Source organism: Arachis stenosperma, chromosome 5, assembly GCF_014773155.1.
Source record: "Arachis stenosperma cultivar V10309 chromosome 5, arast.V10309.gnm1.PFL2, whole genome shotgun sequence".
In the NCBI taxonomy this organism is placed as follows: Eukaryota; Viridiplantae; Streptophyta; class Magnoliopsida; order Fabales; family Fabaceae; genus Arachis; species Arachis stenosperma.
In genome coordinates, this window is record NC_080381.1 from 105,139,624 (window position 1) to 105,167,070 (window position 27,447).

General features: G+C 39.9%; 1 non-coding gene across 1 annotated transcript; it reads left to right on the plus strand.

The window, feature by feature from the left end:
* The first annotated feature begins 22,695 nt into the window (after positions 1-22,695).
* Positions 22,696-22,803, plus strand: LOC130983451 (small nucleolar RNA R71). Its single transcript, XR_009087441.1, has one exon. It is a non-coding gene; the product is annotated as a small nucleolar RNA R71 (small nucleolar RNA).
* Positions 22,804-27,447: the final 4,644 nt, after the last annotated feature.

Genomic DNA, 27,447 nt, shown 5'->3' on the forward strand with positions numbered 1-27,447 from the left:
ATGCATCATCCAGCTTCTTCGACCAATTTTTTCTTGAGTTTCCAACAGTCTTTTCAAGGATTCTTTTAAGCTCTCTATTTGAAATTTCAGCTTGACCATTGGTTTGTGGATGGTAAGGGGTGGCTACCTTATGCCTAACACAATATTTGAGGAGGAGTGTCTCTAGTTTCTTGTTACAAAAGTGAGTTCCCCCATCACTTATAAGAGCCCTTAGAATCCCAAGCTGGCTAAATATGTTCTTCCTCAAGAAGTTGATCACTACTTTGTTGTCTGATGAAAAGTCATCATATACCCATTTTTCAAGCTAATTTCATTTGTTTTGTTAGTCTTTATGCACTTTCTTGCTTCTTAAGTAAGTGATTTGGAGTGAAAATGCACAACTTCTTTAAATTAAGCAACCACCATGAAATTAATGTTAATCCATGAGGTTTAAGCTAATTTTAATTGATTTATAAGCCTCTTGAATTTAGTGATACTTTGAGTGGTTGTTTTGGTTTATTGTAGGTGAAGAAAAGAAAAAAAGGAAAAAGCGTAGCCTAAGGAAGTGTGGCCCAAGGAAAAGAAAGTGTGGTCAAAGAGAGAAGAAGTGTGGCGCACAACATGAGGAGAGGCAAGCATTGCCCTCCACAAGGGCACACTGCCCTCTAGGAGGGCAACATAAGGGAAATAAGCAAAGAAGGTAACCCTGCCCTGCCCACTACAAGGGCAGAGCACAAATTGGTGCCTTGGAATCAAGAGGAATAAAATGTTACCCTGCCCTCCACAAGGGCAGTATCGGGCTCACCAAGGGAGAAAATCAAAGGAAAATGTCTCCAAATGCTTGCCACAAGAGTTGAACACGGGACCATGAGGAAGCTAGGACTTAAGGCCCATTACCGTGCCAAGAAACCAAGAAAAATGATGTAGCGTGTGTTTCTGCCCGGATTCGAACACGGGACTGCATTTTGGAAACACTGCCCTGCCCTCCGCGAGGGCAGGGCAGCATTTGGGTGGTGCACAACTCTGGCGCACCAAGAAGTGAATCTGGCGCACCAAGGCACGATCCTGGCAGCACCAAGCACGCACCGTGGCACATTTCTGGCGCACCAATTTTTCCTGCCCTGCCCTCGGCGCGGGCAGGGCAGCGTTTTGCGCACCAAGCCGCACCAACATGCACCAGGCCGCACCAATGCCGCACCAAAGCCGCACCAACATGCACCAAATCCTGCCCTGCCCTCCACAAGGGCAGGGCAGCCTCCTGGGAGCTACCATTTTGGGCCGAAAAATTCAATTAAATTTCCAATTGAATTCATTTCTTCACCAAATCAAAAGCCCATCCAAATCCAAAATTCCAAGAAAAGAAAGTGTATAAATAGGAGCTAGTTTGATGTAATTAGAACTTTTCACTTACCTTTAGCTTGACGTTTGAATTTTGCACTTTCTTTGAGCTTTGAATTTCTTACAATTGTTTTTGAGAGACTTGACCGAGAGTTCAGAGGATTAAGGAAGAATTGATTGATCTCCTTCCTCGTGTTTGCTCGGCCAATTTCACTCACCTTTTTCTGAGTTTTGGGTGTGAGAAATTGAGGAAATTCTGTCTCAATTCCCATTCAAACTCTCTTCAAATCTTTTTCTGCACAATTCAATTTCACTTCTGTTACTTTTACTGCTTCTTCTTCAATTATCTACCAATTGCTTTGAGAGCTTGGATCTAGGAAGGCAAATAGAGATCTAGGCTCTGCTACCTAGTCTCTTGAGACCTGAGACCCAATTTTACTTTTGGTTCTTCTGGGAACCCTGCTGCACTTTAATTTCATTTTCTGTTTGAATCTCTGTTTGATCCAATTCATCTTCTACTTAATTAATTGTTACAATTCAATTCTTCTTTGTTTATATTCTGCAATCCCAGTCCTCAAATCCCTTTTACATTCAAGCAATTTACATTCCTTGCCATTTAAGTTACTGCAATTTACATTTCTTGCACTTTAAGTTTCAGTCATTTAGTTTCTTGTTCTTTAAGATTCGGTCTATTTTATTTTCCTGTTCTTTAATTTACTGCAATTTCCCCTTTCCCTTTACATTTCAAGCAATTTATCTTCTGTTAAATACAACCCACTCAACCAAAACTTGATTCGCTTGACTAAATCAACCACTAAACTAAAATTGCTCAATCCTTCAATCCCTGTGGGATCGACCTCACTCATGTGAGTTATTATTACTTGATGCGACCCGGTACACTTGCCGGTGAGTTTTGTGTTGGATCGTTTTCCACACATCAAGTTTTTGGCACCGTTGCCGGGGATTGAAATAGATTGACAATGATTAAGTGAAGTGGAGGTCTAGATTAAGCACTTTTTCTTTTCTGTTATTCTAATTCTTACTAACACACTAACTGTTTGAATTTTTGCTTAAACTAACTAAAACTTCATTCTAGCTATAGATTGAAGTTTCATTAGCTTTCTGGGTTTGTGTGTTTATTGTTGTGTGTTTGTATGTCAGGTACAGGAAGATCTTCCCCTATCCTCTCTGAAATTGATCAAAGAACTCTTCGGAGAATAAGAAGAGCTGAAAGAGGGAAGAACGTTATTGGAGAAGAAGAATCTGAGGAGGAATTCCAAGAAATGGAAGGAGATCCCAATCAACCAGGAGAAGGAGCCAACAACAACCAACAACAACGAAGAGTCTTGGCTTCATACACATTTGCAAATGCTAGACACTGTGGAAGTAGCATTCTTCCTCCTAATGTCAATGCAAACAATTTTGAACTAAAGCCACAACTCATCACTCTGGTTCAAGACAATTGTTCTTTTGGAGGAGGGCCTTTGGACGATCCAAATCAACATTTGTCTACCTTCTTGAGAATCTGTGACACAGTGAAAACCAATGGTGTACCTCCTGATAGTTACAAGTTGCTGCTCTTTCCATTTTCTCTCAGAGATAAAGCCACTCAATGGCTAGAGACCTTTCCAAAAGAAAGCATCAACACTTGGGATGACTTGGTGAGCAAGTTTCTTGCCAAATTTTATCCCCCTCAAAGAATCCTAAGATTGAAGACTGAGGTTCAAACGTTTACTCAATTGGAGGCTGAGAACTTATATGAAGCATGGGAAAGATATAAGGCTCTATTGAGGAAATGTCCACCAGAGATGTTTACTGAATGGGATAAGTTGCAAAACTTCTATGAAGGACTCACTCTAAAGGCTCAAGAAGCACTTGATCACTCAGCCGGAGGCTCATTACAACTCATGAAAACCACAGAGGAAGCTCAAAACCTCATTGATATGGTGGCCAACAACCAATATTTCTTTGCTCATCAAAGACAACGCCAACCATCACAAAGAAGAGGAGTAATGGAGTTAGAAGGAGTGGATTCAATTCTAGCTCAGAACAAGATGATGCAGCAGCAGATTCAACAACAGTTTGAGCAAATGGCCAAAAGAATTGATGGCTTGCAAGTGGCAGCAGTGAGCACCACAAGCCAACCACCAACCACTTGGGTGCAAAGTGAAGAAACTCAAGAGGAGCAACAGCAAGAGCAAGTCCAATACATGCACAACCAAAATTCTGGAACAAATGAAGTCTATGGTAATACTTACAATCCATCTTGGAAGAATCATCCCAACCTCAGATGGGGAGATAACCATAATCAAAACCAACAACCATGGCAAAGAAACACAAGTCAGAACAATTGGAAAAACACAAATCACAACCTCCAGCCAAACACTAACCAAAATACATACAGAAAACCAAAAAATAACTACCCCAACTCTAACCATTATCCACCTAACAACCACCCAACAAATCAAAACACCTATCATCATCCATCAACACCCCAAAACCAACCAATTTCACAAGAATCCCAGAGGATCACTAATCTAGAGCTGCTCATGGAGAAACTGATGAAGAACCAAGAATTGACAACAAAGAACCAAGAAGCCTCCATGAAGAACCTAGAGAGGCAGATTGGACAAATCTCCAAACAAATTTCTGTTGAGAAGCCATCAAGTTCACTACCTAGTGACACCATTCCCAACCCAAAGGAAGAATGTAAGGTTGTGCAACTAAGAAGTGGAAAAGTGTTAACAGATGGTAACCAAGGGGCAACCAAGCATAATGACACTAAGCCAACAAAGAATGATGAAGCCATCAACAAGGACATGATGACCAAGAATGTCCCAGAAAAACTCACAGAGGAAGACAACAAGCCACAGAATTTGAAGAAAGGAGAGCAAATCAGGGAAGAACCAATTCCAAAACAGCATCAAGTGGAGAAGAGCTCAACACCACCACTGCCTTATCCACAGAGATTTCACAAGGAAACAAAGGATCAGCATTTCCACAAATTTCTTGAGACTTTCAAGAAGTTGGAGATCAACATACCTTTAGCTGAAGCATTGGAGCAAATTCCTTTATATGCCAAGTTCTTAAAGGAGCTCATTAACAAGAAGAGACAGTGGAATGAAAAGGAGACTGTGATGCTCAGTGAAGAATGCAGTGCACTCATTAAAAAGGGACTCCCTCCCAAGCTTGAAGACCCTGGAGGTTTCTTCTTACCATGCACTATTGGAAACCTATTCATTAACAAGGGGATGTGTGATCTAGGAGCAAGCATAAATCTAATCCCATATTCTCTAGTGAAAAAGCTTGGCATAGAGGAGGTGAAACCAACACAGATGTCCTTGGAATTGGTGGACCAATCAGTAGTATATCCTAAAGGGCTGATTGAGAACCTTTTAGTTAAGGTTGGCAAGTTCATCTATCCGGCATATTTTGTGATCCTGGATTCTTCAGAAAATGGAAGTGACTCCATAATACTTGGTCGACCATTTCTGGCCACTGCTAGAGCCATTGTGGATATAGAGCAAGGAGAGTTAATCCTCAGGATGCATGAGGAGAGCATCATCCTGAAAGTCTTTCCAAAATTACAAAGGGATAAAGAAACAAGCAAAATGAGTGATGATCTCCTTCCAAAGCAATCAACTGACAAGGAAGTAGAACAGAAAAACAAACAGATGCAAGAAGAAAAAGGGATTCAAAAGGAAGCAGGGGCGATAAGCAAGAAGGAAGGTATCACAACTCAAGTAACTGTCAAGAAAGAAAGATCAACAAGCAAGAAAAAGATGAAGAGCAAGAAAAAGGCTCACAAAGGGTGGAAGAACAAGAAAATCCCAACTGAAGGATTTTCTAAAGGTGATAAGGTGCAACTAGTATATCAACAGCAGGGAGCAGAAGATTATTACACTGTCAACCAAATACTTTCTCTTGAGCATATGGAAATTGAGCATCAAGGCACACAGAGAAAGCTGACAGTGAGAGGTGACAAGTTGAGACATCACCAACATCAACCACCTTAAAGGGAGTTCAATGTCAAGCTAGTGACAATAAAAGAGCGCTTCATGGGAGGCAACCCATGATTTAAGATTTCTGTCTTCTCTTTCATTTAATAAGCTATGATTCCTCTGAATATGATTTTGAACTTTCATGCCTGGTAAATGCATACATTGTTTTGAAGCACATGGCAAACTTCTAAGTTTGGTGTACCTTAAGGCACACCCAAGTTCATTTTTCAAAAAAAAAAAGGGAGATTATTCTTAGAACATATGCATAATTCTTTTGATGAAGCATGTGACCAAACACTAAGTTTGGTGTCTGCATGTGTAACAATGATCAGAAGATCATTTCCCAATCATGGACTCAAAACCATACAAAAAAAAGGGGATCATACATCAAATTTTTTTTTTAAAATGCATCAATTGTGAAGAACGGTTTGCAATGTTAAGCCGTCCCCTCAATAAAAGATAAGTTTGGTGTTCACCAAATTTTAGCATTTTTATTTAGGGACATAATTGATCACAAAAAAAAATTTTTTTTTAAATAACTATTAAACAAACCAAAACAATTTATTTTATTTTTGCAAATAAGTTGCCAACGATTATATTAATGTTCTAAGCTAGCTGTTTTGATTCAGGTGGGAGAAAAAGATTAAGACAAAAGCTAGGAGAGGTCATGGCTAGGAGAAGCTATGTGAGGGAGGTCACATGTGCCTAGGAGAACGCGCTCATAGGGAAGCAGAATTTGTATGCATGCATGCATCATTGAAAGCCTAAATGCATGCAGCCAATGGGAAGAGGATCCTCGTCAAGCCTCAACCATGCATGCAGACCGTCCATTCCATGAGTCCTTGAGATGAACAACTCAATCTCAGCCCTTCATGAGCACTAACGGTTCCTTCTTCATTCATTCATTGTGGTTTTGTTGAGAAGCTTGAAGACTTGGCCTATTAATAGCCGTTGCACCAAACGGTTTACACACTCACTCAAGCTACCCTCATATGAGAATCATAATCCTCTTTGCTCCTAAAACCAACATAATCTCCTTGTCTCACAACAAAACCGAACCAAAACTCTTCCCAAACACAACACAAACTTCTTCTTTTCTCACTTCTTCTTTCTTTTCACCTCAACCTCAATGGCCTCCTCAAGTTCAAAAAGAAGGCCGGGAAAAGAACCTATGGTAGCCGAACCTCCATCCTTTGATGCAACCAAGTTTAGATCCCAATTCCATGAAGGGAGATATCATAGGTTCATGGAGGCAAAGAATGTCATCTATGAGAAAGGTCTTGATTTAAGGGAAGGAGAATACTCCATCATGAGGCAAATTACTAGAGAAAGAAGGTGGGAACTCTTGTGTGCTCCTCTAACTGACATCAGTGCAGTTATGATTAGGGAGTTCTATGCAAATGCTGTGAAGGAAAATAAAGACAGTGCTCCTTACACAAGTTATGTCAGAGGAGTTGAAGTGAGCTTCAGTCCAGCAGCCATCACTAGAGCTCTAAAGTTGAGAACCATAACCTATGCAGAGCCTAGTTATGAGGCTAGATTGCAAATGGAAAATAATCCTGATGAGATCCTGCAGGGGTTATGTGTGGAAAATACAGATTGGGAAAGAGATTCAAAGGGAGTTCCAAGCCACTTGAGAAGGATAAATCTTACTCCTGTAGCCAAGGGATGGTATGAAATAGTAAGAAGATCTATCCTCCCTACTGGAAATGCTTCTTGGGTCACAATCAAACGGGCACTCTTGACGTACTGCATCTTACATGGAGGTGAAATCAACCTTGCACAACTTATCGCCGACAGTATCCAAGAGATGGCCAATAGCACAAGCAAATCAAGTAGCCTTGGACATCCAAGTACTATCCTTAGGCTATGCAACAAAGCAGGAGTGATTTTTGAAGATTAGGATACAACAAAAGTGAAGAAAGGGAAATGGATTACCAAGAAGAGCATGGAGGGAACGAATGAAGAAGAAAATCAAGAAGGGGTAGTAGCTCCTAGACAAAAGAGATCACAAAGAGAGGAAGGACGAAATCAAGCTCATGATGCCATAGACATGAGCCAGTTACAAAGATCAAATGAAGAATTATCTCAGCAACTCATGCAGGCTCAACAAGGCCAAAATCAAGGGGGCCAAGTGCAATATCTAGAGCCCCATCCAGAGTTTAGGGAGCAATATCTGAAAGACAAAGAGGAACGAGAAGCTTGGCAGCATCAAATGGAGGAGAAACAAGAGAGATGGCAACAACAAATGATGACTCAGCAGCAAGAATTTCAAGCACAGATTCTTGAAGGACAAAAAGAGCAATACAAAGAGTTCAAAGAATCATATGATAAGCTGTATTTTAGTCAAGCTAAAGCAGGGGAATATAGTCACAACCTGTATCAATGGAAGAATGTTCATCACACCATGGGAGAAGTTAGACACGTACAAAGAATAGAGATTGATGAAAATATGCAAGCAAGGTTGGAGTACTTGACCCACAATTTGCCAACACTCAATCCTGAGATCAAGCCATTTGAGCAATGCCCTGAATTTTTAGCCAAGCAACAAGCAAGATCTCATCAATATACTGAGTCAACCTTTAAAAGATTAGAAGATGTTGGGCTCTCAGGACTCTTAGATTCTGTTTGGGGAAGAAGATGTCCTGGTGAAGAGATCCAAGATTATTCCAAGACAGGGAAGAGAAAGAAGAAGAAGGGAGAATCAAGCAGCAGCCATGACCGTTAGAAGGTGGCAAAGTTCTTTCATATTTTCTCTTTCATGTCTTTAATAAGGAGATGCATGTCTGAAACATGATATGCCTCCATCAATTATTTCTTTTACTCTATGCAATTTTTGTTCTTTGCTTTTCATTTTAGTTAGTTAATATCTAGCTAGAAAAATGCTAAGTCTGCACAATGCTTGTTATCCATCACTCAGATTTAAAAATTGTTTTGTCTCCCATATGCTTAAATAAAAGAGTTTGGTTTGAATTGAAAAGTAAAATATCCAATGTTGCATAAGCATGAATGGAAGTTGGTGGTGGTATATGTGTTTGATTAAATGCATAACTCATGAAATAATTGTTGCATAATATCATTCTCATTCAATTGTGAGTTAGCTTGCTGTTACAAAGACTCTTATCAATAATGAAAAAGCCCTTGGTAACAAAAACAGAAAGAAAAGGGAAAGAAAAAGCCAAAATGGCAAGAAAAACAAAGAATAAAGGTTGGACACTAATAGCTTGGACCTTAGGACATATGCCTGTGGTGTTCTTGTACTAAGATATGCTTGGATGAGTAAATTCTAAGGGGTATTTTAAAACCCGGTCACTTAGATCAACTGATTTGGGATGGCCAATTGAAAATCCACAATAAAGAGCAACTTAGATACAGAACATTTAGTTATCCAAAGAGATGCTGGGCATCAATGATCCTAGGAAGAATTAATGAGCCATGTGTCTGTGGTGGAAAGATGTTGAGTAAAAAGAAAAAGAAAATAAAGCCAAAGGCTAATACTGCAACATTTGACACCAAACCTCCAAAAGAATAATAAGCTTGTTAAGCATTGTAAGCCAAGGAAAGTTAACAAGGGAGTAATTAAAAAGTGAGTCTTCTAACAGCAAGTTTAGCAAGCTTTTGAGGAAAGATATGTATTATGTAGCAGCAACAATAAGTGAGTTGTCATTGTCTGCATAAAGACCCCATAAATCAAGTTCTGCTATATGCCTAATAAGGATATGTGTTCTTTTCCTATTCATGTCATTTACTCTTAGTTTTGATGCTTGCTTGGGGACAAGCAAGATTTAAGTTTGGTGTTGTGATGACAAGTCATCATATACCCATTTTTCAAGCTAATTTCATTTGTTTTGTTAGTCTTTATGCACTTTCTTGCTTCTTAAGTAAGTGATTTGGAGTGAAAATGCACAACTTCTTTAAATCAAGCAACCACCATGAAATTAATGTTAATCCATGAGGTTTAAGCTAATTTTAATTGAATTTTAATTGATTTATAAGCCTCTTGAATTTAGTGATACTTTGAGTGGTTGTTTTGGTTTATTGTAGGTGAAGAAAAGAAAAAAAGGAAAAAGCGTAGCCTAAGGAAGTGTGGCCCAAGGAAAAGAAAGTGTGGTCAAAGAGAGAAGAAGTGTGGTGCACAACATGAGGAGAGGCAAGCATTGCCCTCCACAAGGGCACACTGCCCTCTAGGAGGGCAACATAAGGGAACTAAGCAAAGAAGGTAACCCTGCCCTGCCCACTACAAGGGCAGAGCACAAATTGGTGCCTTGGAATCAAGAGGAATAAAATGTTGCCCTGCCCTCCACAAGGGCAGTATCGGGCTCACCAAGGGAGAAAATCAAAGGAAAATGTCTCCAAATGCTTGCCACAAGAGTTGAACACGGGACCATGAGGAAGCTAGGACTTAAGGCCCATTACCGTGCCAAGAAACCAAGAAAAATGATGTAGCGTGTGTTTCTGCCCGGATTCGAACACGGGACTGCATTTTGGAAACACTGCCCTGCCCTCCGCGAGGGCAGGGCAGCATTTGGGTGGTGCACAACTCTGGCGCACCAAGAAGTGAATCTGGCGCACCAAGGCACGATCCTGGCAGCACCAAGCACGCACCGTGGCACATTTCTGGCGCACCAATTTTTCCTGCCCTGCCCTCGGCGCGGGCGGGCAGGGCAGCGTTTTGCGCACCAAGCTGCACCAACATGCACCAGGCCACACCAAAGCCGCACCAAAGCCGCACCAACATGCACCAAATCCTGCCCTGCCCTCCACAAGGGCAGGGCAGCCTCCTGGGAGCTACCATTTTGGGCCGAAAAATTCAATTAAATTTCCAATTGAATTCATTTCTTCACCAAATCAAAAGCCCATCCAAATCCAAAATTCCAAGAATAGAAAGTGTATAAATAGGAGCTAGTTTGATGTAATTAGAACTTTTCACTTACCTTTAGCTTGACTTTTGAATTTTGCACTTTCTTTGAGCTTTGAATTTCTTACAATTGTTCTTGAGAGACTTGACCGAGAGTTCAGAGGATTAAGGAAGAATTGATTGATCTCCTTCCTCGTGTTTGCTCGGCCAATTTCACTCACCTTTTTCTGAGTTTTGGGTGTGAGAAATTGAGGAAATTCTGTCTCAATTCCCATTCAAACTCTCTTCAAATCTTTTTCTGCACAATTCAATTTCACTTCTGTTACTTTTACTGCTTCTTCTTCAATTATCTACCAATTGCTTTGAGAGCTTGGATCTAGGAAGGCAAATAGAGATCTAGGCTCTGCTACCTAGTCTCTTGAGACCTGAGACCCAATTTTACTTTTGGTTCTTCTGGGAACCCTGCTGCACTTTAATTTCATTTTCTGTTTGAATCTCTGTTTGATCCAATTCATCTTCTACTTAATTAATTGTTACAATTCAATTCTTCTTTGTTTATATTCTGCAATCCCAGTCCTCAAATCCCTTTTACATTCAAGCAATTTACATTCCTTGCCATTTAAGTTACTGCAATTTACATTTCTTGCACTTTAAGTTTCAGTCATTTAGTTTCTTGTTCTTTAAGATTCGGTCTATTTTATTTTCCTGTTCTTTAATTTACTGCAATTTCCCCTTTCCCTTTACATTTCAAGCAATTTATCTTCTGTTAAATACAACCCACTCAACCAAAACTTGATTCGCTTGACTAAATCAACCACTAAACTAAAATTGCTCAATCCTTCAATCCCTGTGGGATCGACCTCACTCATGTGAGTTATTATTACTTGATGCGACCCGGTACACTTGCCGGTGAGTTTTGTGTTGGATCGTTTTCCACACATCATTGTCATTTGTTGATTTTGCTATAGCTTCTACCCATTTGGACACATAGTCCACAGCCACTAATATGTAATTGTTTGAGTAGGAAGATGGGAATGGTCCCATGAAATCAATACCCCAAATATCAAACAAATCTAACTCCATGATGAATCTTTGTGGCAATTCATTCTTCTTGGGTAAGTTGCCAACTTGATGAGGGAAAATTAGACTTCCACACAAACTCACCGGCAAGTATAATGGGTCGCATCAAGTAGTAATATCTCACAAGAGTGAGGTCGATCCCACAGGGATTGATGGATCAAGAAACTTTAGTGAGGTGATTAGTTTAGTCAAGCTAACAGTGGTGAATTGGGTGAAATTGAGGCAGCAGAATGTAAATCAGCATAAGCTTAAAGAACAAGAAAGGTAAATTGCATTAAATGTAAAGGGAATTGGGTGCATGAAAATTAAAGAAAGCATTAAATCAGACTTCAGAACAATTGCAGAAGAGTTAAATTGCATGAAAAGTAAATTCAATTCACAGCAAACTCAAATGTAAAGTTGCAGAAAGTAAGTTTGCAGAAGAGAGTTATCAGAAACTGAAATTTCATGAGCCAAATTGAAAACTGAAATATAATAGTGCAGAAAATAAAAGTGTATGAACTATGCTAAGATCTCTGGAGTCTCTAATCCTCCAAGAGAGATCTGGAGTCCCTAATCCTCTAGCCTGAGCCTTTTATTCTACTACTACTCCTACTATCCGTCCCCTCTTTTTACTGTGAACTAAATCCTTTTATAGGCATTCCTAAATTACAAATGAAATTGAAATTGAGAACAAATTACAATTAAATGCAAAATTCCTATTCTAGATTATCCTTGTGCCTTTGAGTGATGTCAATTGGACTCTGCTTGCTTTGGGCTTCAATAGGCTTGAATTGGAATTAATTGAGCCAGAGTTGCAGCTTCCAGGAGAGCGTAGCGTTCATTTAGTGAGCGGAACGCGTTTACACCCACTCGTATGTGCCCTGCACGCTTGCGCGTGCTTTTGCGTTTTCGCCCATCGACGCGTACGCATCATGTACGCGTACGCGTCCCTTGCAGCGTTCTCTTACTGAGCGCTACATTTTCTTAATGAACGCTACCCTACGCGTGCGCATCCTCTGTGCATGCGTGTGGATAGCGAAATGTCAAATCCAGGCTTCAGCTCCATCCACGCGTAAGCGTGCTTCCTTCCAGATCTTCCATCGACGCGTGCGCATCGATTGCGGAACTTCACTTCCAAATTCTGATTTCCCCGAAAACGCTGGCTTACTGAATGTAGCACTCTCTTTAAAAATGAGCGCCAAGCACTTCCACGCGTACGCGTAATGCACGTGTACGCGTGGGTCTTCAAATATTCTTGCTCGATGCGTAAGCGTCTTGTACGCGTGCACGTCGTGGTGTTTTTGCGCCAAGACCCCTTTCTTTGTTTAAATCATGGGCCACGCTTTTAAAAGCATGGCCTAAGGTGCCAAAGTGTGCTCAACTCAAAAAGATGTGTCCAGAATTCTTTCTTTGAGCTTATTTTGTGCTTTCTGCTCCTTTTCCATCATCTTTTCACCTATCATCAACCAAAAAAATACATCAAAGCCTTGGCATAATCATCAAATCTTGCATCATTCATATTATCAACCAAATCTTGCATGAAATATAATAAAAATGCATAAAATTACCAATGTTTGATTGAATCAAGACAAGCATGAAATTCTCACTCAAACACTTACTTATTGCCTAAAAATGCATGAAAACCAAGTAAAAACTAATGAAAAAGGCTTTGTGAAACTAGCCTAAGATGACTTGTCATCACAGCTCTTTGACATTCATTGCACCTTGTCGCAAACTCCTTTGCATCCTTGAATATAGTAGGCCAAAAGAATCCACATTGCAACACATTGGCTACAGTTCTTTCTCCACTAAAATGTCCTCCATAGACAGATCCATGGCAATGCCAAAGGACCTCTTGTCCCTCTTCGTGAGAGATGCATCTTCTTAGAATCCCATCAGCACACTTCTTGAAAAGGTAAGGCTCATCCCAAATGTAATGCTTGGCATCATTGATGAGCTTCCTTCTTAAGTGCTTGTTGATGTTGGAAGGTAAATCTCCAATGGCCTTGAAGTTTACTATATCTGCGAACCATGGAGCCTTTTGAATCATCATCAATTGCTCATCTGGAAAGCTTTTATTTACCCCAGGGCTGTGTGCTTCGTTTTCCTCATGTGGGATCCTTGATAGGTGGTCAGCCACCTTGTTCTCTGCTCCACTTCTATCCTTGATTTCAATGTTAAATTCTTGGAGCAATAGGATCCATCTGATCAATCTAAGCTTGGACTCTTGCTTGGTTAACAAATATTTAAGAGCTGCATAGTCAGTAAACACAACGACTTTAGAACCAATGAGGTAAGATCTGAATTTATCAAATGCCAAAACTATAGCAAGGAGTTCTTTTCTGTGGTAGTGTAGTTCCTTTGGGCTTCATTAAGAACCTTGCTAATATAATAGATGACATACACTAGCTTGTCTCTCCTTTGTCCTAAGACAGCACCAATAGCAAAATCTGATGCATCACACATCAATTCAAAAGGTAAGTCCCAGCTAGGTGGTGCTATAATAGGTGCAAAGGATAGCTTACTTTTAAGTTCATCAAAAGCTTGCATACATTCTCTATCAAATATGAATGGTACATTAGAGACAAGTAAATTGCTTAAAGGTTTGGCAATTTTTTAAAAGTCTTTAGTGCACCTTCTATAGAACCCAGCATGTCCTAAGAAACTCCTAATTGCTTTGACATTGCAATGTGGGGGTAATTTTTCAATCACATCCACCTTGGCTCTGTCTACCTCTATCCCTCTTTTAGAGATTTTGTGGCCAAGGACTACCCCTTTGGTAAACATAAAATGACACTTTTCCCAGTTCAAAACTAGGTTAGTCTCTTGGCATCTCTTGAGCACTAAGGCAAGGTGGTGTAAGCACTTAGGAAATGAGTCACCAAACACTGAAAAATCATCCATGAAAACCTCAATAAACCTCTTAATCATATTAGAAAAAATGGACAGCATGCACCTTTGGAATGTGGCAGGTGCATTACACAAACCAAAGGGCATACATCTATATGCAAAAGCAACATAAGGGCAAGTGAAAGAAATCTTCTCTTGGTCTTTAGGGTCCACTACAATCTGGTTGTAGCCAGAGTGTAATGATCCAATTTCTGGTATGTCATCATCATACTAGAAACTGAGCACTACCAACTTGTTTTCCTAATTATTATCTATTATTTATTATATGAGCCTGATTCGTTGTTAAAAGCGTAGTTATTTCGCAAGGTATTTTTTTTGAAAACGTTTGGATTAATAAACAGAATCATTCACAATCAATTCACAAATAATAACAAATACCATAGTTATAAACAACCACAGTTATATACATCTCAACAGTTAATAACATTCAGTTATGTAGCCTTTATTAGAGTAAAGATCTTTAGTTAGAACACCCCTAGATATAGCTAGATAATAACTATATACATATATATACATATGGTGCACGAAATTATGATCATCAATGGCGCCATCAACATGGTACGCTCAATTGCAATCTCAACTCTTTATCACAACTTCGCACAACTAACCAGCAAGTGCACTGGGTCGTCCAAGTAATAAACCTTACGCGAGTAAGGGTCGATCCCACGGAGATTGTTGGTATGAAGCAAGCTATGGTCATCTTGTAAATCTCAGTCAGGCAGATTCAAATGGTTATGGAAGAATAATAATTAAAAGATAATAAAGATAGAGATACTTATGTAATTCATTGGTGAGAATTTCAGATAAGCGTATGGAGATGCTTTGTCCCTTCCGTCTCTCTGCTTTCCTACTGTCTTCATCCAATCCTTCTTACTCCTTTCCATGGCAAGCTGTATGTAGGGTTTCACCATTGTCAATGGCTACCTCCCATCCTCTCAGTGAAAATTTTCAACGCGCTCTGTCACAGCACGACTATTATGCTGTCGGTTCTCGATCATGTCGGAATAGAATCAATTGATTCTTTTGCGTCTGTCACTAACGCCCCACAATCGCGAGTTTGAAGCTCGTCACAGTCATTCAATCCTTGAATCCTACTCAGAATACCACAGACAAGGTTTAGACCTTCCGGATTCTCTTGAATGCCGCCATCAATTCTAGCTTATACCACGAAGATTCTGATTAAGGGATCCAAGAGATATCCACTCAATCTAAGGTAGAACGGAGGTGGTTGTCAGGCACACGTTCATAGGTGAGAATGATGATGAGTGTCACGGATCATCACATTCATCAAGTTGAGGCTCAAGTGATATCTTAGAACAAGAATAAGCTGAATTGAATAGAAGAACAATAGTAACTGCCTTAATACTCGAGGTATAGCAGAGCTCCACACCTTAATCTATGGTGTGTAGAAACTCCACCATTGAAAATACATAAGATTAAGGTCTAGGCATGGCCGAGAGGCCAGCCTCTCAAAGAGGGTTCAATCATAAAAACATGATCAAAAGGCTTCTAAGATTGAAAGATCAAAATACAATAGCAAAAGGTCCTATTTGTAGATAATTAGTAGCTTCGGGTTTACAAAGATGAGTAAATGACATAAAAATCCACTTCCGGGCCCACTTGGTGTGTGCTTGGAATGAGCATTGAAGCTTTCATGTTCATAGACTTTTCTTGGAGTTAAACGCCAGCTTTTGTGCCAGTTTGGGCGTTTAACTCCCATTTTTGTGCCAGTTCCGGCGTTTTACGCCAGAATTCTTGAGCTGACTTGAAACACCTGTTTGGGCCATCAAATCTCGGGCAAAGTATGGACTATTATAGATTTTTGGAAGGCCCAGGATGTCTACTTTCCGACGCAATTGAGAGCACACCAATTGGGCTTCTGTAGCTCCAGAAAATCCACTTCGAGTGCAGGGAGGTCAGAATCCAATAGCATCTGCATTCCTTTTCAGCCTCTGAATCAGATTTTTGCTCAGGTCCCTCAATTTCAGCCAGAAAATACCTGAAATCACAGAAAAACACACAAACTCACAGTAAAGTCTAGAAAAGTGAATTTTAACTAAAAACTAATAAAAATACAATAAAAACTAACTAAAACATACTAAAAATATACTAAAAATAATGCCAAAAAGCGTATAAATTATCCACTCATCACAACAGCAAACTTAAATTGTTACTTGTCCCCAAGCAACTGAAAATCAAATAGGATAAAAAGGAGAGAATATGCAATGAATTTCAAAAATATCTATGAAGATCAGTATTAATTAGATGAGTGGGGCTTTTAACTTTTTGCCTCTGAACAGTTTTGGCATCTCACTCTATCCTTTGAAATTCAGAATGATTGGCTTCTATAGGAACTCAGAATCCAGATAGTGTTATTGATTCTCTTAGTTAAGTATAATGATTCTTGAACACAGCTACTTTATGAGTCTTGGCCGTGGCCCAAAGCACTCTGTCTTCCAGTATTACCACCGGATACATACATGCCACAGACACATAATTGGGTGAACCTTTTCAGATTGTTACTCAGCTTTGCTAGAGTCCCCAATTAGAGGTGTCCAGGGTTCTTAAGCACACTCTGTCTTCCAGTATTACCACCGGATCATGACTTTATTTTTTTCTTTTTCTTTTTCCCCTTTCTTTTTTGTTTTTTTTTTTTTGAATTCACTGCTTTTTCTTGCTTCAAGAATCATTTTTATGATTTTTCAGATCCTTTGTAACATGTCTCCTTTTTTTCATCATTCTTTCAAGAGCCAACATTCATGAATAACAAATTCAAAAGACATATGCACTGTTCAAGCATACATTCAGAAATCAAAGGCATTGCCACCAAATCAAACTAATTAATCTGTTATAAAATTTAAAATTCATGCAACTCTTCTCTTTTTCAATTAAGAACATTTTTCATTCAAGAAAGGTGATGGATTCATAGGACATTCATAACTTTAAGGCATAGACACTAAGACACTACTGATCATAAGACACAAACATTGATAAACATAAGCATGATTTTTCAAAAAAAAAAATAGAAAAATAAAGAACAAGGAGATTAAAGAACGGGTCCACCTTAGTGATGGCAGCTTGTTCTTCCTCTTGAAGATCTTATGGAGTGCTTGAGCTCCTCAATGTCTCTTCCTTGCCTTTGTTGTTCCTCTCTCATGATTCTTTAATCTTCTCTAATTTCATGAAGGAGGATGGAATGTTCTTGGTGCTCCACCCTTAGTTGTCCCATGTTGGAACTCAATTCTCCTAGGGAGGTGTTGATTTGATCACAATAGTTTTGTGGAGGAAAGTACATCCCTTGAGGCATCTCAGGGATTTCATGATGAGTGGGATCTCTTGTTTGCTCCATCCTTTTCTTAGTGATGCGCTTGTCCTCATCAATGAGGATGTCTCCCTCTATGTCAACTCCAACCGAATAACAGAGGTGACAAATGAGATGAGGAAAGGCTAACCTTGCCAAGGTAGAGGACTTGTCCGCCACCTTATAAAGTTCTTGGGCTATAACCTTATGAACTTCTACTTCTTCTCCAATCATGATGCTATGAATCATGATAGCCCGGTCTATAGTAACTTCGGGCCGGTTGCTAGTGGGAATGATTGAGCGTTGGATAAACTCCAACCATCCCCTAGCCACGGGTTTGAGGTCATGCCTTCTCAGTTGAACCGGCTTCCCTCTTGAATCTCTCTTCCATTGAGCGCCCTCTTCACAAATGTCTATGAGGACTTGGTCCAACCTTTGATCAAAGTTGACCCTTCTAGTGTAAGGGTGTTCATCTCCTTACATCATGGGCAAGTTGAATGCCAACCTTACATTTTTCGGACTAAAATCTAAGTATTTCCCCCGAACCATTGTATGCCAATTCTTTGGGTCCGGGTTCACACTTTGATCATGGTTCTTGATGATCCATGCATTGGCATAGAACTCTTGAACCATTAAGATTCTGACTTGTTGAATGGGGTTGGTAAGAACTTCCCAACCTCTTCTTCGGATCTCATGTCAGATCTCCGGATATTCACTCTTTTTGAGTTTGAAAGGGACCTCGGGGAACACCTTCTTCATGGCCACAACTTCATAGAAGTGGTCTTGATGCACCCTTGAGATGAATCTCTCCATCTCCTATGACTCGGAGGTGGAAGCTTTTGCCTTCCCTTTCCTCTTTCTAGAGGTTTCTCCGGCCTTAGATGCCATAAATGGTTATGGAAAAACAAAAAGCAATGCTTTTACCACACCAAACTTAGAAGGTTTGCTCGTCCTCGAGCAAAAGGAGAAAGAAGAGAGTAGAAGAAGAAGAAATAGAGGAGATGGAGGGGGCTTTGATATTCGGCCAAGGGGGAGAAGTAGTGTGTAGATTGTGTGAAAATGAATGAGTGAGGATGGGTTTATATAGGAGTCGAGAGGGGGTAGGGTTTGTTTATGTATGGGTGGGTTTGGGAGGGAAAGTGGTTTGAATTTGAATGGTAAGGTAGGTGGGGTTTTATGAAGGATGGATGTGAGTGGTGAAGAGAATGGTAGGATTTGATAGGTGAGGGGTTTTTGGGGAAGGGGTGTTGAGGTGATTGGTGAATGGGTGAAGAAGAGAGAGAGTGGTGGGGTAGGTGGGGATCCTGTGGGGTCCACAGATCCTGAGGTGTCAAGGATAATTCATCCCTGCACCAAGTGGTGAGCAAAAATGCTCTTTCTGCCAATCTTGGCGTTAAACACCGGGCTGGTGCCCATTTCTGGCGTTTAACGCCAGCTTGATGCCTATTCCTGGTGTTAAACGCCAGTCTGGTGCCTTTTTCTGGCGTTAAACGCCCAGAATGGTGCCAGACTGGGCGTTAAACACCCAATTGCTGCCCTTACTGGCGTTTAAACGCCAGCAAGGTTTTCCTCCAGGGTGTGCTGTTTTTTTTTCTGTTTTTCTTTCTGTTTTTGCTTTTTCAATTGATTTTGTGACTTCCCATGATCATCAACCTATAGAAAACATAAAATAACAATGGGAAATAGATAAATATAACATTGGGTTGCCTCCCAACAAGTGCTTCTTTAATGTCAGTAGCTTGACAGTGGGCTCTCATGGAGCCTTATAGATGTTCAGAGCAATGCTGGAACCTCCCAACACCAAACTTAGAGTTTGAATGTGGGGGTTCAACACCAAACTTAGAAGTTGGTTGTGGCCTCCCATCACCAAACTTAGAGTTTGACTGTAGGGGCTCTGTTTGATTCTGTTTAGAGAGAAGCTCTTCATGCTTCCTCTCCATGGTAACAGAAGGATATCCTTGGGCCTTAAACACAAAGGATTCTTCATTCACTTGAATGATCAATTCTCCTCTGTCAACATCAATCACAGCCTTTGCTGTGGCTAGGAAGGGTCTGCCAAGGATGATAGATTCATCCATGCACTTCCCAGTCTCTAGGACTATGAAATCAGCAGGGATATAATGGTCTTCAACCTTTACCAGAACATCCTCTACCAGTCTATAAGCTTGTTTTCTTGAATTGTCTGCCATCTCTAGTGAGATTCTTGCAGCTTGCACCTCAAAGATCCCTAGCTTCTCAATTACAGAGAGATGCATGAGGTTTATGCTTGACCCTAGGTCACACAGAGCCTTCTCAAGGTCATGGTGCCTATGGTACAAGGTATTGAGAACTTCCTAGGGTCCTATCTCTTTTGAGGTAATTTCTGCCTAGTCAAGTCATCCAGTTCTTTGGTGAGCAAATGAGGTTCGTTCTTCCAAGTCTCATTATCAAATAACTTGTCATTTAGCTTCATGATTGCTCCAAGGTACTTAGCAACTTGCTCTTCAGTAACATCTTCATCCTCTTCAGAGGAAGGATACTCATCAGAGCTCATGAATGGCAGAAGTAAATCCAATAGAATTTCTATGGTCTCAGTGTGAGCCTCAGATTCCCATGGTTCCTCATTAGGGAACTCATTGGAGGCCAGTGGACATCCATTGAGGTCCTCCTCAGTGGCAATCACTGCCTCTTCCTCCTCTCCAAATTTGGCCATGTTGATGGCCTTACATTCTCCTTTTGCTTTCTCTTCTGTATTGCTTGGAAGAGTACTAGGAGGGAGTTCAGTAACTTTCTTACTCAGCTGACCCACTTGTGCCTCCAAGTTTCTAATGGAGGACTTTGTTTCAGTCATGAAACTTTGTGTAGTTTTTATTAGATCAGAGACCATGGTTGCTAAGTCAGAGTGGCTCTGCTTAGAATTCTCTGTCTGTTGCTGAGAAGATGATGGAAAAGGCTTGCCATTGCTAAACCTGTTTCTTCCACCATTATTGTTGTTAAAACCTTGTTGAGGTCTCTGTTGATCCTTCCATAAGAGATTTGGATGATTTCTCCATGAAAGATTATAGGTGTTTCCATAGGGTTCTCCCATGTAATTCACCTCTTCCATTGAAGGGTTCTCAGGATCATAAGCTTCTTCTTCAGATGAAGCGTCCTTAGTACTGCCTGGTGCAGCTTGTATTCCAGACAGACTTTAAGAAATCATATTGACTTGCTGAGTCAATATTTTGTTCTGAGCCAATATGGCATTCAGAGTATCAATCTCAATGATGAGCGGATAATTTATACGCTTTTTGGCATTGTTTTTAGGTAGTTTTTAGTAAGTTCAAGCTACTTTTAGGGATGTTTTCATTAGTTTTTATGTTAAATTCACATTTCTGGACTTTACTATGAGTTTGTGTGTTTTTCTGTAATTTCAGGTAATTTCTGGCTGAAATTGAGGGACTTGAGCAAAACTCTGAAAAAGGCTGACAAAAGGACTGCTGATGCTGTTGGAATCTAACCTCCCTGCACTCGAAATGGATTTTCTGGAGCTACAGAACTCCAAATGGCGCTCTCTCAACGGCGTTGGAAGGTAGACATCCAGAGCTTTCCAGCAATATATAATAGTCCATACTTTATTCGGGAATTGACGACGTAACTTGGCGTTGAACGCCAAGTACATGCTGCTGTCTGGAGTTAAACGCCAGAAATACGTCATGATCCGGAGTTGAACGCCCAAAACACGTTATAACTTGGAGTTCAACTCCAAGAGAAGTCTCAGCTCGTGGATAGATCAAGCTCAGCCCAAGCATACACCAAGTGGGCCCCGGAAGTGGATTTATGCACCAATTACTTACTCATGTAAACCCTAGTAGCTAGTCTAGTATAAATAGGATAATTTACTATTGTATTAGACATCTTTTGACAGTTTAATCTTTTGACTGTTTAGTCTTTGAATATTCGGTCTTTTGATCATTCATGGGGCTGGCCATTCGGCCATGCCTGAACCTTTCACTTATGTATTTTCAACGGTGGAGTTTCTGCACACCATAGATTAAGGGTGTGGAGCTCTGCTGTACCTCAAGTTTCAATACAATTAATATTACTTTCTATTCAATTCTCTTTTATTCTTATTCCAAGATATACGTTGCACAATACTTTGATGAATGTGATTATCCGTGACACTCATCATCATTCTCACCTATGAACGCGCGTGACTGACAACCACTTCCGTTCTACCTTAGGCCGGGCGCATATCTCTTAGATTCCCCAACAAAATCTTCGTGGTATAAGCTAGATAGATGGCGGCATTCATGGGGATCCGGAAAGTCTAACCTTGTCTGTGGTATTCCGAGTAGGATCCTGGGAATCCGGAAAGTCTAACCTTATCTGTGGTATTCCGAGTATGATTCCGGTATTGAATGACTGTGACGAGCTTCAAACTCCTGAAGGCTGGGCGTTAGTGACAGACGCAAAAGAATCAATGGATTCTATTCCAACCTGATTGAGGACCAACAGATGATTAGTCGTGCTGTGACAGAGCATTTGGACCATTTTCACTGAGAGGATGGGATGTAGCCATTGCCAAGGGTGATGCCTCCAGACGATTAGCCGTGCAGTGACAGCGCATAGGACCATTTTCCCGAGAGGATTAAAAGTAGCCATTGATGATGGTGATGCCCTACATACAGCTTGCCATGGAAAGGAGTAAGAAGGATTGGATGAAAGCAATAAGAAAGTAGAGATTCGAAAGGGTTATAGCATCTTCACACGCCTATCTGAAATTCCCACTATTGATTTACATAAGTATTTCTATCCTTTTTATTTTCTATTTATTATTAATTTTTTGAACCTATAACCATTTAATCTGCCTAACTGAGATTTACAAGGTGACCATAGCTTGCTTCATACCAACAATCTCTGTGGGATCGACCCTTACTCACGTAAGGTATTACTTGGATGACCCAGTACACTTGCTGGTTAAGTTGAACGGAGTTGTGGAAAGAAAGTGCTGAGTTAGTTTTTTTATGCACATGCCAAAGAGCCATTATTGCTGATCACAATTTCGTCTACCATCCAACAACTCCTTTCTTCTGATTCGTCCTATTGTTCACAGGATTCTTTTCAGAAGTGTACATGAATTGGTTATTTGCAACCATTTCAATGAGTTCTTGAGCTTCTGCAGGCATCTTCTTCAGATGAAGAGATCCTCCAGCAGAGCTGTCCAATGACATCTTGGACAGTTCAGACAGACCATCATAGAAGATTCCTATGATGCTCCATTCAGAAAGCATGTTAGAAGGACACTTTCTGATCAATTGTTTGTATCTTTCCCAAGCTTCATAGAGGGATTCACCTTCCTTTTGTCTGAAGTTTTGGACTTCCACTCTAAGCTTACTCAATTTTTTGAGGTGGAAAGAACTTTGCCAATAAGGCATTGACTAGATTTTTCCAAGAGTTCAGGCTTTCTTTAGGTTGTGAGTCTAACCATATCCTAGCTTTGTCTCTTACAGCAAAAGGGAATAGCATATGTCTGTAGACCTCAGGGTCAACCCCATTAGTCTTGACAGTGTCACAGATTTGCAAGAATTCAGCTAAAAGCTGATGAGGATCTTCCAATGGAAGTCCATGGAACTTGCAATTCTGTTGTATTAGAGAAACTAATTGAGGCTTAAGCTCAAAGTTGTTTGCTCCAATGGCAGGGATAGAGATGCTTCTCCCATAGAAGTCGGGAGTAGGTGCAGTAAAGTCACCCAGCACCTTTCTTGCATTGTTGGCATTGTTGTTGTTTTCGGCTGCCATGTGTTCTTCTTCTTTGAAGATTTTTGTTAGGTTCTCTACAGAGAGTTGTGCTTTTGCTTCTCTTAGCTTTCGCTTCAAGGTCCTTTCAGGTTCAGGGTCAGCCTCAACAAGAATGCTTTTGTCTTTGTTCCTGCTCATATGAAAGAGAAGAGAACAAGAAAATATGGAATCCTCTATGTCACAGTATAGAGATTCCTTGAAATGTCAGAGGAAAAGAAGAATAGAAGGAGAGGTAGAAGAATTCGAACTTATCAAGAGAGATGGAATTCGAATTGTTCATTGAGGGGGAGTGTTAGTCCATAAATAGAAGGATGTGAGAAGAGGGGAAGAAGTTTTCGAAAATAAATTAAAAAGATTTCAAAAACATTTTGAAAAAATACTAATTGATTTTCGAAAACTAAGAGTGTAAAAGAAATCAAGTGATTTTTGAAAAAGATTTTGAAATTAGAAATTAAAAAAGATATGATTGAAAACTATTTTGAAAACTATTTTGAAAAAAGATGTGATTAAAAAGATATGATTTAGAAGTTATGGTCTTAAAAAGATATGATTGAAAAGAGATGGTTGAAAAACAATTTAAAAAGATTTGATTTTGAAAATTAATGACCTGCCTAACAAGAAAGATATGATTCAGACATTAAACCTTTCTCAACAGAAAAGGCAACATACTTGAAATGTTGAATCAAATCATTAATTGTTAGCAAGTATTTTTGAAAATGGAAAGAAATTGATTTTGAAAATATATGATTGAAAATATATGATTTGAAAAAGATTTGATTTTGAAAAATTATGAAAACTTGAAAAAAATTTAAATTAAAAACAAAATCTTCCCTCTTGTGCCATCCTGGCGTTAAACGCCCAGAATGGTATCCATTCTGGCGTTTAACGCCCAAAACTCACCTCTTTTGGGCGTTAAACGCCCAGTCAGGTACCCTGGCTGGCATTTAAACGCCAGTTTTCCTTCCTCACTGGGCGTTTTGAACGCCCAGCTTTTTCTGTGTAATTCCTCTGCTGTATGTTCTGAATCTTCAATTCTCTGTATTATTGACTTGAAAAGACACAAATTAAAAAATTTTTTGGATTTTTAATAATGAGACTAAGATCAAATAAACAATGCATGCAAGACACCAAACTTAGAAGTTTGTATACTATTGACACTAACAAAATGAGAATGCATATGAGAAACAACAAAACACTCAAGACAAGAGAATTTAAAGATCAGAATAAGGAAATCATCAAGAACAACTTGAAGATCAATTAAGACACATGAATGAATTCGAAAAAATGCAAGAAGAATAGAAACATGCAATTGACACCAAACTTAAAATGAGACACTAGACTCAACAAGAAACATAAAATATTTTTCGTTTTTATAATTTTGTAATTTTTTTGGATTTTTCGAAAAATAAGTGGAAAAGAAAATAAAGATATCAAAATTCTTAATGAGAATTCCAGGAATCATGCAATGTTAGTCTAAAGCTTCAGTCTAAAGGAATTAGACATGGCTAGCCAAGCTTCAATATGACATTGCATTCAAGAGCTAAATTGATGGGAATCAATCAGCTTTGGTGATGATAAGAACATCACCTTGAAACACTAGAATTCATTCTTAAGAACTCTGAAAAAATACCTAAGCTAAGCAACAAGATGAACCGTCAGTTGTCCAAACTCAAACAATCCCCAACAACGGCGCCAAAAACTTGGTGCACGAAATTGTGATCATCAATGGTGCCATCATGGTACGCTCAATTGCAATCTCAACTCTTTATCACAAATTCGCACAACTAACCAGCAAGTGCACTGGGTCGTCCAAGTAATAAACATTACGCGAGTAAGGGTCGATCCCACGGAGATTGTTGGTATGAAGCAAGCTATGGTCATCTTGTAAATCTCAGTCAGGCGAATTCAAATGCTTATGGAAGAATAATAATTAAAAGATAATAAAGATAGAGATACTTATGGAATTCATTGGTGAGAATTTCAGATAAGCGTATGGAGATGCTTTGTCCCTTCCATCTCTCTGCTTTCCTACTGTCTTCATCCAATCCTTCTCACTCCTTTCCATGGCAAGCTGTATGTAGGGTTTCACCGTTGTCAATGGCTACCTTCCATCCTCTCAGTGAAAATGTTCAACGCGTTCTGTCACAGCACGGCTATTCAGCTATCGGTTCTCGATCATGTCGGAATAGAATCCATTGATTCTTTTGTGTCTGTCACTAACGCCCCACAATCGTGAGTTTGAAGCTCGTCACAGTCATTCAATCCTTGAATCCTACTCAGAATACCACAGACAAGGTTTAGACCTTCCGGATTCTCTTGAATGCCGCCATCAATTCTAGCTTATACCACGAAGATTCTGATTAAGGGATCCAAGAGATATCCACTCAATCTAAGGTAGAACGGAGGTGGTTGTCAGGCACACGTTCATAGGTGAGAATGATGATGAGTGTCACGAATCATCACATTCATCAAGTTGAGGAACAAGTGATATCTTAGAACAAGAATAAGCTGAATTGAATAGAAGAACAATAGTAATTGCATTAGTACTCGAGGTACAGCAGAGCTCCACACCTTAATCTATGGTGTGTAGAAACTCCACCATTGAAAATATATAAGAACAAGGTCTAGGCATTGCCGAGAAGCCAGCCTCCCAAAGAGGGTTCAATCATAAAAACATGATCAAAAGGCTTCTAAGATTGAATGATGAAAATACAATAGCAAAAGGTCCTATTTGTAGATAACTAGTAGCTTAGGGTTTACAAAGATGAGTAAATGACATAAAAATCCACTTCCGGGCCCACTTGGTGTGTGCTTGGGCTGAGCATTGAAGCTTTCATGCTTAGAGACTTTTCTTGGAGTTAAACGCCAGCTTTTGTGCCAGTTTGGGCGTTTAACTCCCATTCTTGTGCCAGTTCCGGCGTTTTACGCCAAAATTCTTGAGCTGACTTAGAACGCCTGTTTGGGCCATCAAATCTCGGGCAAAGTATGGACTATTATACATTGATGAAAAGCACAGGATGTCTACTTTCCAACACCATTGAGAGCGCGCCAATTGGGCTTTTGTAACTCCAGAAAATCTACTTCGAGTCCAGGGAGGTCAGAATCCAACAGCATCTGCAGTCCTTTTCAGCCTTTGAATCAGATTTTTGCTCAGGTCCCTCAATTTCAGCCAGAAAATACCTGAAATCACAGAAAAACACACAAACTCATAGTAAAGCCCAGAAAAGTGAATTTTAACTAAAAACTAATAAAAATACAATAAAAACTAACTAAAACATACTAAAAACATACTAAAAACAATGCCAAAAAGCATATAAATTATCCGCTCATCAACATACAACATCCCAGGCCCTGACTTGTTCAAGAAGTCCCTAAGCTGGCACCCAGGCTAGCCTAGACTCTATACTCACCTAGTCCCTCTAAACTACTAAAGCGAGGGAAAGTACGTTCTATGTCTTCAAAACTCAAGTCAGGTGGAACGTCATCAGAAGGTGGAACATCATCTACTACTCCTCTGCACGATCAGACATTGCCATATGACGTCTCTCTGGTACCTCATCCAGTAGCCACTTAGCAAGAGTCTCGTACACCAGATTTAGGTTAATGTTCACGTACAAACGGGGTGCAGAAATTGGCTGGTCTCACAGTATATATATATATATAAAAAGAGAACCAGATTCACCCTTGACTCAGAAGACTACCTAGAGCAGAATCCTCTTTACGAACAGTCATCAGCGAACTACAGACGGGTACTCATGCCTCCATCTGAAGGGGGAAGGGAGAGAGAAGGGGTAAGAAAATGGGGAGTTCTTAGTAGGGCCGGGGTTATTAGTTAAGTTCATTAATTTTGTGTTGTTTGGCAGACAAATAACAGAATATAGAGAAGTAGTAAATAGAAGATACAGATAAATAGAGAAAATAGAGAAATCAAAAAGCAGAACACAAACAAAAGAATACAAGAAAATAAAACACAAATACAAAGAATAGAATACAAAAAAATAAAGCATACATTCATTCAACAATAGTAACAGTGGAAGTGCACAACAAAGTATGATGCATGTCTGTCCTATGCAAGCCATGAGCTCGCGCGTCGGTTTACACCCTGCATCCCGACATTACCTAGGAACAAGTTTCCCTTTGTGTCCTTAGTGCATACGTGTCGGTGATTAAGAATACCACTCCATTGTGACTACCGGCAGTCGGCGCAAGGCTCGACCACTTAATATACGCACAAGGGA